This window comes from Nicotiana attenuata, chromosome 6, assembly GCF_001879085.1.
Source record: "Nicotiana attenuata strain UT chromosome 6, NIATTr2, whole genome shotgun sequence".
Classification (NCBI taxonomy): Eukaryota; Viridiplantae; Streptophyta; class Magnoliopsida; order Solanales; family Solanaceae; genus Nicotiana; species Nicotiana attenuata.
In genome coordinates, this window is record NC_031994.1 from 29183098 (window position 1) to 29196528 (window position 13431).

Sequence of the window (13431 nt, forward strand, 5' to 3'; positions counted from 1 at the left end):
TATATGCCCTTGGTTGACCATCTTTCCTTTTCTATATAATAGAAACTAGACTAGACTAGATGTAGGCTCCCGTGCTCTGCACGGGTCCGAGAGCATGCTGAGGCCCGTGCACGCCATACTACAACATTAGAAAGAGCTTGCATATTTCTATCTACATTCAACGCTTTGTGCTTTACTTAAAATCATGAGAAGAACCATCTCTCTTGCCTGTGAATTTCTAATACATTGCAGCTCAGTTGAATGGCCAAGTATCTAATAGAGACACACACAATTCTTAAGAATATCTGATCTTGCAACCATGATCTTTTCTACTGCGTGAAAAAAGAAAATCAGTAAAGTCAATTGTCTTCTCAAGAATACATTTGATTTTTTTTTGTTATAATGGAGCAAATCTTGACTAAAAAAGGCAGCAAACATTTAACTCTACTGGTGCTCATCCCAGTAAATCATCCCTAAAATTACAATAAAAGTAATCTCAACTTTCTTAATTAAGCAAACCACTTCAGCACCAGTGCATTCTATTTGAGTTTTGGTTGCTCGATCATCACTTAAAAAATAATTTTCTTAAGGAACCCGCCTTTAGTATCTGCAAAATTTATGAGCCCGTTATTTCAAGCATAAAACACATGCTAAATTCAGGTACATGAATCATGATGAACAAAATGCAACAGTACATGAATCATGATGAGCAAAATATAACAGTATACTCCGCACTCTGTCTAAAACCACATATAGTTAAACTATATATTTTATCTCTACTTGGAATAGATTCCACATTCATGCAGTGGATGCCTACGTATAAGAAGACAAGTTAAGCAAAAAGTAGGTTCATATCTCTCTCCTTCAATCTCGATTTATTAAAACATGGACTTGCAAGCACCTTAAGGTTAAAGATAAAGTAGGCGACAGGAACAGGTAAAAGACACTTGTTAGTAGACGAACCAGCCTGCATATTGACAAATATAGCATCTCAAAATTTTGTCAGTTTGTGTATCAATCCAAGGAGAATACAATCATATTTACTCTAAGACCTTAAGAAATGTGCTAAATTGATCATCACTATCACACTTGTCCTCAGCTGATTCTTTCTCAGAAATACGGATGCCGATTAGAGTCATGATAAATTGTGAATTCGAGCCATGGCGACTCAAAAACAGAATCAACTCACTAAAAGCACATGCTCTACAAAAACTATCAACTAAAACAAAAGCAACGGCAAAAACACTTTAGGGTGCATGTCACCTAAAGAGTAGCAAGATTTTCTTCAGAGTTCAAAAAGAACAAATACGTCTCTCGCTTTGAAGGATAGCAATACCTCTTTTAATCTGGCGATGATAAGTATTGACATGAAAAGTGGAGCATCTCAATCTTGAGGGAGGAAAAGACTGAATCTCATTAAAGCAAGTATTCTTTTTCTTAGAGAGATTTTGTTCAATTTTTAAGTGAACCATAAGATGGTCGAATGAGAACATAAAGACATGTAAAACACAGAACATATTTTAGTAATAAAATACTTAACACTTTCTAAGACATACCAAATAATTTTCTCTTTTGAGGTATAACTTTCCAAGACATAGCAAACAATTAATGAATAAAGATAAAGAGAGGTATAATTGAGACACATCACGTATTTACATCATAACCAACCAGGGGTGGACATTATCACCATTCAGAGAAAGTATTCAGTTGCAGAATTTGGGTAGAGCCTCACATTCGAAAAAAAAATTTGAACACTGGATTGGAATTACCTTTTTCACAAGATATTTCCATGTATCACACCTAACCGTTTATACTTGTCATCGTTGCGTCAATGCTGCAGTGAATCATAATAGAATTGACTGAGAGAAGCAATTGGTAGTGCTATCATAAATATCAAATCCACTTAATCATTATTTGCACATCTTGCAAAATGCTTTCTCTGATTTACCCTTACAATAGAGAACTCAAATATATTTTTCTTATCTGAGTTTCTCATAGGCCTAGCAATCAAACAAATAGAGAAAAATATGAATTGAAAGGATGAACTTGCTCAAACTAGCCAAAAGAGAGCACGTGTATCCAAAGTGTCTCAACCACTATGTGGGAAAGAGTACAATTACGCCTCAATATCATCTATTTTCCTACAAATGCATGAGAAATCCTTAAGTGCTATATAATTCAGTTAAGATTTATTTAGGATAAGATACCTCCTAAATCTCACCACAAATTTTCAGCATGGTAGATGTAATCTTTGCGCTCTCCTGGTGAAGAAAATGACATTGTAGTTTTACAATGGTTCTAAGTATATACAAAGAAGAAATAGTGAAAGTATAAGAGAGAAAAAGATCGGTGATATTCTCAACAGAAAAATATCAAGCCAATATAAATAATCTTTTTCACACAATTATCACCAATGAAGTTGGACAAAAGTGATAAAAGCTCACCATTTACATGTTAATCTTTGTTCACATATTTATTTTTTTTCGCATAGCAATAAGCCAATCTTGGTTTAGATAATATTTTGGTAGCCAAAGTAATTTGTTGCACTTTCAGTATTTTATTCATGTGATATCAGGGAAAATGTGTGAAGTGCAAAAAGATGTAAAACACATGGGAAAAAAAGCTAGACAAAGCAATACTCAGTTGCTTACTTGGTTTAGCTTGAGATCAAAGAAAACGAGCATATAGTGGTAAATGCCTTCATTCAAACTCTAATTGATGATCCAAGTACTTTGTTTGGTCAATTAGTTGATACCTTTTCAGATATGTACAAAGAATAATACTCAGAAAGAGGCAAGAAAGACGAATTGAAAATCTACCAATAGAAATTTAGTAACAAACATATTAAAAATAAACAAAGATAAGAAGAAATAATGAACCAGCAGCAAACATTTGAGAAGGAAAACTTTGCATGAGTTAATTTCTTCCTTCATCTACTATTCTTTGAACTTCTAAGAAATAGTCCATTTTTTTCTTTGTATGTACATATGTAAGGACGTATAGCTCTAACAGAAATGTCTTCTACACATAAGAACTGTAAATCATCTTAATTTTAACTTTTCTTTTGTCAAATTCCACTCTTTATGTGTATTCATTGAATAAAGGTTTTATTTTCTTTGCATATAGATTCACTTAAATAGAGCTCACTTAACTTCTTATGACACACCAAAAATTAAAGAAAAATAACTACATCTTAACACCAAATACAGAACAAAATATAATGGACAAACTATTCATAGAAGAAACCAGATAATAAAGCAAATATTTCACCGAATATACTCACCAAAAAGAGATAACGATTACAAATGGACAGTAAAGGACCAACGCCTGAGACGACGGAGATAGATCTCCTACCCTATGCTTCAAAAAAAAGCGAACGATAGTAAAGTAGCAAATACATAAAGCATTAGCTACTAAATGGAGATAATCTGACAAATCACCGACAACCATTAGCAATTTTAAGAGAAAATTCACATGCATACAATCCTAGGAACAACAAAACCTACAAATTAGAAAAGGAAAAATCCATAACATCGATTTTCAGCAAATAAATAAGAACTTGATGAGCATTAATTTTCTAACCAAAAATAGACCATTTGTCAATCCCGAAACCTAGCAAACATACATACATCTACAGAATCCAGCAAGAGAGTAGCCAAGAAAAATTAACAAATGCCCACCAAATTAATATAACCAAGAAATAGAGGCAGAAAAAAATTACCAAAATTCAAAAATACAGTAGATATCAAAAGGGTTGAGAGAAAGAGCAGAAAATTTACCATTTTACTTCCTAGGGTTGAGATGAGGCGATATTTCCGAGAATAACGAAATCACAGAGAAAGAATTAGGACAAAGAAAAACCCATGGAACAGACACAAATGGAATAGAAGAGAAGTGACGTGTTAGCTTACTGGAGTAGGAGAGAAAAACATTTTCGGAAATGACTAACATGGAGAATACCAATTTTCGGAAATGACTACCCTTCGTCGTACCAAAACGTGCACTTATTATATAGAAGATAGATAGATATAGAAAGAAGTTGACAAAATTACATAATAATGCACTTCATAAGTTGATCTTGCATTATTTTAGCCCATTTATAAGTTTGCAAATGTGTAGCCAAATATCAATAAGCTTAGATCTGCATTTTTTTTCCAGTTTTTTTATTCTCTATATCTTCAAGCGTGAAATATTTCCATTCTCCTCTTTCCTCAAGTTTCTACATACCTATCACAACTACGAAAATTCACAAACAGACGCGAGAAATCTAAAATCCCATCTTCTTTAATGCTAATCTTGTTAGTTTTTGAATATGATTTTGTGAGGAATTTGGAGTGGGTATTGTTTGAATATTAAAATTAGTCTAAGTAGACTGTCTACAAAGTTTGAAGTCAGAGATTTGGAATAGTCTTAATCAAGAATTGCAAGTGAAAATCGTACAAAAAAATCGTCAGAGATGCTTATACACTTTTATACACTTTTATACAAAGAGGTATATTATATATATATAGTTGTATAAAAGTGTATAAAAATATATAAGCACGGTAGTGAAAATATTAGTGATACACCATGTATATAGGTGTAGCAGTTGAAGAAGAAGAAGAAGAAGAAGAAGAAGAAGAAGAAGAAGAAAATGTGAGAAATCCACCAAATACCTGTAAATAATGTATCAGCCTTGTATAAAATAATGTATAAGAGGTGTTTATACACTATTATACAATGTTATACACTATTATACAAATGAATCCTATTAATGGAGCTTCACTAGTTCTTCTTCTTCTTTGGGCATCTTCTAAAATTCAACTCAAATCTGCTCGAAATCACTTCAAATTTGAGTTTTGAACTCCCCTTGACGATCCCAATCAATTAGGCCAACACCCAATCCAAACAACTAACAAAATCGAAAAATCCAATTTTTGGAATTGAAGCTTCGAATGACCTTTAATGGCGACTCCAAAAATAATAATTCTCTTAAGTGGTATTTTTTCTTCTCATCTTAATAGTAATTATCAACTTTGAATTTGGAAGGAGAATTGAAGAATATATATAATGGTAGAGAAATTTTGGGGTGCAAAGTCGTGAAAGAGGAAGAAGAAGAACGAAGAAAAGAAAAACATAATTAAATAGGGTAGGTTAACTGGTGAAAAATAATTTTCAGATTATGTACAACCTGGGCCATATCAGGTAAGGGCTTCAAACGTGGGCCATTTTTTGATGAACTGTTGGGTCAAGTGACAAGGAGCGTAATTCCAAAATTAAGTAAATAATAATACTCTAAAATATTTTTGATAATTTAAATATTAAAATAATTATAAGAAAGTCATACATGATAAAGTCAAATTAAATTTCAAGAGTAATATAAAATTATATTTATTATATAATATAATATTACTTATACTGTTATACAACAATAAAAGAACAAGAGCAATATTGCAGAGAAAGAGAGAGAGGGAATTCTTATTGAATTTTGGGATAAATTACAATGGAGTATAACCCTCTATTTATAGGGAGAGGTTGACTTAGCCACCAAGTAATAAACCCTAGAATCTCTCTAAATATGGACATTCACCATAAATAGAATTCTATTTATAACACTCCCCCTGAATGTCTATTCAACAGGTAATGTGGCTCGTTAAAACTTTAACTAAAAGAAAACTCAATGAGAAAAAAATTCTAGAAAAGGAAAAATAGTACACATATCTAATAATACGCCTTTTGGTTGCCTCGTTAAAGACCTTGCAAGGAAAACCCAGTGGGACAAAACCTTGTAAGGGAAAAAGAGTGCAACACACATTAACTCCCCCTAATGAGAGCATCAATTCACATCCTTGAGCCTTCGCATCCCGATCTTGTACACTAGCTTCTTGAAGGTTGACGTCGGTAGAGACTTAGTGAACAAATCAGCCATATTATCACTTGAACGAACTTGTTGCACATTAATATCACCATTCTTTTGAAGATCATGTGTGAAAAATAACTTTGGTGAAATGTGCTTTGTTCTATCTCCTTTTATGAATCCTCCCTTCAATTGAGTTATGCATGCTGCATTATCTTCATACAAAATTGTGGGTAACTTGTCAAATTTCACACTATATTTGTCTCGAATAAGATGTATTATAGACCTCAACCACACACATTCTCGACTTGCTTCATGAATAGCAATTATCTCAGCATGATTAGATGAAGTAGCCACAATTGATTGCTTAGTCAATCGCCAAGATATGGTAGTACCTCCACAGGTAAACACATAACCTGTTTGAGACCGAGTCTTGTGTGGGTCAGATAAATATCCAGCATCGGCATAACCAACAAGATCAGGACTGCAATTATTGCCATAAAATAAGCCCATATCGTAGTCCCTTTTAGATACCGCAATATGTGTTTGATCCCATTCCAATGTCTCCTTGTAGGAGCAGAGCTATATCTTCTAAGACATTAACTGAAAAAGTTATGTCAGGCCTTGTAGTATTGGCAAGATACATGAGTGCACCAATTGCACTAAGATATGGTACTTCAGGACCAAGTAGATCTTCATTCTTTTCTTGAGGTCAGAATGGATCCTTGTTCACATCAAGTGATCGAACAACCATCGGAGTACTTAATGGGTGTGCTCCATCCATGTAAAACCGTTTTAATACCTTTTCTATGTAGGCAGATTGATGAACAAAAATTCCGTTTGCCAAATGTTCAATTTGCAAACCAAGATATAATTTTGTCTTTCCGAGATCTTTCATCTCGAATTCCTTCTTTAAATAATCAATTGCCTTTTGGAGTTCTATAGGAGTTCCAATAAGGTTTATGTCATCAACATATACGGCAAGTACAACAAATTCCGATGTTGTTTTCTTTATAAAAACACATGGGCAAATGGCATCATTTATATAGTCTTGCTTTAATAAATACTCACTAAGACGATTATACCACATTCGTCCTGATTGCTTTAGACCGTACAAAGATCTTTGCAATTTGATTGAAAATATTTCCCGAGACTTTGAATTATGTGCATTTGGCATTTTAAATCTATCGGGAATTTTCATGTATATCTCATTATCAAGTGAGCCATAAAGGTAGGCAGTAACCACATCCATTAAATGCATGTCAAGCTTTTCCTGGACAACAAAACTAGTGAGATAACGGGAAGTTATAGCATTCATAACGGGTGAATATGTCTCTTCATAATCGACACCAGGACTTTGTGAAAATCCTTGTGCAACAAGGCGTGTCTTATATCTTTGTACCTCGTTTTTCTCATTTATCTTGTGTACAAAGACCCATTTATAGCCAACAGGCTTAACACCATTAGGTGTTTGGACTACAGGCCCATAAACTTCACGTTTTGCAAGCGAATTCAACTCTTATTGGATTGTTTCTTGCCATTTTGGCCAATCAAGTCTTTGTCGACATTCTCCAATAGATTGAGGTTCAAGATCCTCACTTTCTTGCATAATGCTAGATGCAACATTATATGCAAAGACATAATCCACTACTATATCCACTCGATTCAAATTTGTCTCAATATCGATTGGATTTATTGATAGTTTCTTATTTTCTTGAGCCTCGGGCTCAGTGGATTCCTCATGAATCTCAGAATTTATTAAATCGTTGATTTCTTCATGAGATTCTTTCGTAGTGTCATTTTGATCATTTGTTTTCCTTTTTCTAGGATTTCGATCTTTGGAACCTAATGGTCTGCCACGTTTTAGGCGTGCTTTTGACTCATTAGCTATGACACTAGAAGATTGTCCAATAGGGACATCAATACGGATTGGAACATTCTCCGCAGGGATATGTGATTTTGTTATCCTTTTCAAATCCGTAAATGCGTCTGGCATTTGATTTGCTATTCTCTGCAAATGGATAATCTTTTGCACCTCTTTTCCACAAATAGAGGCACGTGGATCAAGATGAGATAATGATGGATTTTTCCACAAAATTTCCCGTTTGGTTTCACCAACTTCTCCCCTTAATTTTGGGAAAAGTGTCTCATCGAATCGACAATCTGCAAATCGAGCAGTGAATAAATCCCCCGTTAATGTTTCAAGATAGCGAATAATGGAGGGCGATTCAAAACCAACATATATTCCTAACCTTCTTTGCGGACCCATTTTGGTGCGATATGGTGGTGCTACAGGCACATATACTGCGCATCCAAAAATTCTTAAATGGGATATATTAGGTTCATGACCCAAAACTAATTGCAACGGGGAATATTTATGATAATTTGTCGGTCTGAGACGAATTAGCATTGCTGCATGCAAAATGGCGTGACCCCAAACAGAAGTGGGCAGCCTCGTTTTCATGAGTAACGGTCTTGCTATCAATTGCAGACGTTTAATTAAAGACTCTGCAAGACCATTTTGAGTGTGAACATGAGCTATAGGATGTTCCACTTTTATCCTAATTGATAAGCAATAATCATTAAATGCTTGGGATGAAAACTCAGCAGCATTATCGAGTCTAATAGACTTAATTGGATTATCGGGAAATTGTGCCCGTAATCGAATTATTTGTGCCATTAATTTTGCAAACGCGAGGTTGCGAGATGACAATAGGCACACATGGGACCATCTAGAAGATGCGTCTATTAAGACCATAAAATATCTAAACGACCCACTAGGTGGGTGAATAGGTCCACAAATGTCCCCTTGTATACGTTCCAAAAACGCAGGGGACTCAATTCCAACCTTTGTTGGTGATGGTCTAATAATTAACTTGCCTTGATAACAAGAAGTGCAAGAAAATTCATCATTTAAAAGAATCTTTAAATTCTTTAATGGATGCCCATTTGAGTTTTCTATAATTCGTCTCATCATAATTGATCCAGGGTGTCCCAATCGATCATGCCAAAGTACAAAAGTATTGGAATTGATAACCTTTTGGTTTACAATAGAATGTGCCTCAATTGCACTAATTCTTGTCCAATACAGGCCACAAGACAAAGATGGGAACTTCTCAATAGCCCTTTTCTGGCCAGAGACATTTTTGGTAATGATGAGATATTCAAGATTATTCTCATCTATTGTCTCAATATGATATCCATTTCGACGGATATCTTTAAAACTCAACAAGTTCCTCTTGGACTTGGAGGAGAACATTGCATTCTCTATGATAAGTATTGTTCCCTTAGGCAGAGTTATAGTAGCTCTTCCAGAGCCTTCAATTAAACTACTACTACCCGAAATTGTAGTAACATCTGCCTTACACATACTTAAATGAGAGAAATATTTCTTCTCTTTGAATATTGTATGTGTCGTACATGAATCAATTAAACAAATATTTTTACAATTGAACTTTGACCCAAGTTTGTTTTGTGAGATATCCATATTTGCTTCCCATGATTTAACATACAAAAGAAATATACAAATAAATATTAGTATTTTCAGTTATATTAAACTGAGTAAAACTGTGCATATGAAGATATAGCATACAAAATGATATTATATAACACAAAAAATCTAATATTATATTTGTGACAACATCAATTCAATACAACTTTGTGAATTATGCAAACGAAACAGTTTTGCTAAATTATGCAAACGAAATTAATAATTGTCATACACCTTAGCCTTCCATGTTATTAATCAGTATATTGACAATATTTATCATGTAATAAAAATAATGTATTTACTTTTGACGGGTAATCATTCCTGGTTGCGCATATTAGTTATACAAAACACAGTTATCATTAGCATTTCAAACAACTTTCATACAATGTTTGAAAAGATAAGTGTAGTAATAAAGAGCAATAACATCCAAATTAACAGTTAAGTCCAACTTAGAGAAAAGCGACAACGTGTTATGCATCAAAACATGTACTATTATTGATTTTTTTTAAAACTAATACTAGAACTATATTTAATCAAAACGAACTAACATTATTTCATAAATCAAATAATACTAACTGATACTAATGACTACTACTCATGTAAAGAACTATAATTACATGATGTTTATTCACTAACTACAACGAATAATTGAAAAATAAAAATTAAACTACTCAATCATCTTTAACCACGGATCCATCACCGATCAAGTGGTCTATTTTTCCATCAGGGCGCTCAAAGAAGTCTGCCACATCCAAGTGGGTGATGTCAAAATCAATGTCAGAGACAAAATTGGCTTCAGGGCCTTTATTCTTTAGAGATGCTTGATAAAGCTCAACCAAATGTCTTGGTATACGACAAATATTTGCCCAATGCCCTTTTCCACCGCATATTGGGAGGATTGTCGTGATTATTGCTGGGTAGATTTGTATCGCTTTTATTTCAGTATTTTATATTCAACTCTATTTTAAAAATATCGACTTAATTAGTTTAACTGTTGTAATTAATCGACTTACCTAGTTGTAAAGACTAGGTGCCATCACGATGCATAAAGGGGAATTTTGGGTCGTGCACGGCTAAAAGTTAGTGACTTTTTTTAATATAAAAGAAATAAAAGTGATTTTAAACAATGTACTTTGGGATATTACATTTGTGATGCTTTGAAGGGATTTTAGGAATGATCATAATTAATACAATACCTACTTTTAACAGGAAACAAAATCTTCTTACATTTGTCTAATTAAAGAATAGAGATATTAACCTTATGCAACATTTTCAATTGAATATGTTGAATTGATTTTGAGAAGCTATGGCTACAGAGCTCTTATTGTTGACGGTTAAGGTCTTGCATATTTGCGTGTGGAGATGTGTATGAGAAATAGGAGAAATAGAACCCAAAAAAATGACTAATGGTGTAACATTTTTAGTATGTCATCGTGAGATACATCATTTAAAATGTTTCGTTATTGTTTATATATTTGATTCTTATATAAAAATATATAATGTTAGACAAATAAAAATTAAAATTAGACTGAGTAAATCTCTAAAATGTCATTTTATTATTTTATGCCAGCGCATTAAATATAGGAATCTTTTCGTACTGCACCAAAATTCACCCATTTTTTCCAGAGAAATTCAAAGCTCATTGATTATTTTGGTCCTTGTAGTTGTTTTCTGTCTCATGGTATCTCAAGGTTATTTTAATACCTTTCGTAGGTAAGAGAATAAAATTACAGTAAATTAAATTGAAATCTTTAATCTATAAATTTTAATGCAAAAAAAAAAAAGGGAGAGAAAGAGAATAGAAAATTGACAGACTTGGATCATGTGAGAGAGAGTTAGTGTTCGGAAAAGAAAAAGGAAAAAAAAAATTAAAAGCAAAGACTAGCCTAGTAGAAAAGCGAAACGAACATTTTATCAATAGTGTTTGACTCAAAAGAGGTTAAAGTCTTTTTAAGCAAATCAATCAAAAAGATGAAGGGGTAAATCCTAGTTAAAGATAATTAACTCTAGATCCGAGACGAATAACATGAGTAGAAAAACATAGCTGAGTATAAATGTTGACAGCGATTAAGATCGGATTTAATGGCATAAGTAAAGATGCATTAAGTAACAAAAATATGAATAAAGGAAAAGATTCACCCGATATTCAGTGAGACGAATCTTCTTTCATTTAATAAAGATCAATGGTAGACAAATACAAGAACCTTGTGACCCTTTTTGGATCCGATGAAGGTATGGGATCATTGATCCTCTCATCTCTTTGGAGAGATGTCTTTACATATTTTTCTAGAGAGAGGGAGAGGGAGATCCAGAGAGAGCCCCCCCCCCCTCTTGTGGGAAATCCTCCTCTCCTATTTATAAGAGAGGTATCCATAGAAAATCCTAGCAAAAGGTACAATTTAGAGAGAATATTCGGTAGAATACTCCTTTTGAGTATTGCAAAGCAAACTAGCAGTTTCATAACTGTCCGTCCTCGGCCTGTCCGACCTCGGCCTATCCGACCACGACCTTATTGGTGACGGTCCGACCTTGGTCTGTCCGACCTCCGCTTTTATTGATGACGGTCCGACCTTGGCTTTATTGATGACGGTCTGACCTTGGCCGAACCGACATTGGCTTTATGTCTTCGCATGCCGAATTTCTTTGGTCTAATTTTGACCCATACAGTTAGTCCCTCCGCTTATCGAGGTCGTCTCTTGGTCGAGCTCGGTGAGCGGACTTCATTAATCGAAGTTTGAGAAATTCGGATGGGGAGGTCGACTAGTATGGGTCGCAGCTGAGGATGCCGATGCCGAGGGAGAATATCTTGAAGATGGTGGTGAAGAGAGTGGCGATGGTGACGCCGAGTGAAGAGATAGCTGTCTTTTTTGACCATTGATCCGGGTCGTATGTAATCTGCGACTATTTGCGTAGTGACTTTGTATAAATAAGAACTTTTCGTTGTTATTTGCCTTGTACTTTTCCATGTTCTCGCTTTTCGCAACTTTGGTGCGAGGTAGATTCCCGCATGGCGAGTCCCCCTTTTCCTTCCCTTTATATTTTCTGACGGCACTTGGCCTTAAGGACATTTCGAATTCTCTTCGGCGAAGGCCCATGACCTTAGAGGGTATTATTTCGATTTTGTCGGAATATTGACCCATCGTTGTTCGATCGAGGTCGAGCTCTTCTTCTTTGGCGAAGGCCCTTGGCCATAAAGTCGATTCGGACGAGGCCGAAGGTTGATTCGGACGAGGCCGAAGGTTGATTCGGACGAGGCCGAAAGTTGATTCGGACGAGGCCGAATGTTGTTTCAGACGAGGCCGAAGGTTGATTCGGACGAGGCCGAAGGTTGTTTCGGACGAGGCCGAGCGTCGATGCGGACGAGGCCGAACGTCGATGCGGACGAGGCCGAACGTCGATTCGGACGAGGCCGAGCGTCGATGCGGGAGGCCGAAGGTCGATTCGGGCGAGGCCGAAGGTCGATTCGGACGAGGCCGAATGTCGATTCGGACGAGGCCGAATGTCGATTCGGACGAGGCCGAACGTTCATTCGGACGAGGCCGAAGGTCGATTCGGACGAGGCCGAAGGTTGATTCGGACGAGGCCGAATTCTTCTATTTGGCGATGGCTCTTAGCCTTAACGGGTGTTATTTTGACTTATCGAAATGTTAACCCGTCGTCGTTCGATCAAGGTCGAACTCTTCTTCTTTGGCGAAGGCACTTAGCCTGAGTCCTAGTTCGAGCGAGGTCAAACTGTTAATCTTTAATGGCGTAGGCACATAGCCTGAGTCCCAGTTCGAACGAGGTCGAACTGTCAAACTTTGATGGCGAAGGCACTTAGCCTTAATCCCAGTTCGAGCGAGGTCGAACTGTTAGCCTGAGTCCCAGTTCGAACGAGGTCGAACTGTCAAACTTTGATGGCGAAGGCACTTAGCCTTAATCCCAGTTCGAGCGAGGTCGAACTGTTAATCTTTGATGGCGAAGGCACCTAGCCTGAGCCCCAGTTCGAATGAGGTCGAACCTGTCGATCTGTGATGGCGAAGGCACATAGCCTTAATCCCAGTTCGAGCGAGGTCGAACTGTTAATCTTTGATGGCGAAGGCACCTAGCCTGAGCCCCAGTTCGAATGAGGTCGAACCTGTCGATC

At 35.8% G+C, this 13431-nt stretch overlaps 1 long non-coding RNA gene across 1 annotated transcript; it reads right to left on the reverse strand.

Moving 5' to 3' along the window:
* LOC109226758 lies at window positions 204-3958 on the reverse strand. Its single transcript, XR_002068132.1, has 5 exons — window positions 3759-3958; window positions 3263-3339; window positions 2631-2734; window positions 1749-1813; window positions 204-586 (listed from the first exon to the last, which is right to left on the reverse strand). It is a non-coding gene; the product is annotated as an uncharacterized LOC109226758 (long non-coding RNA).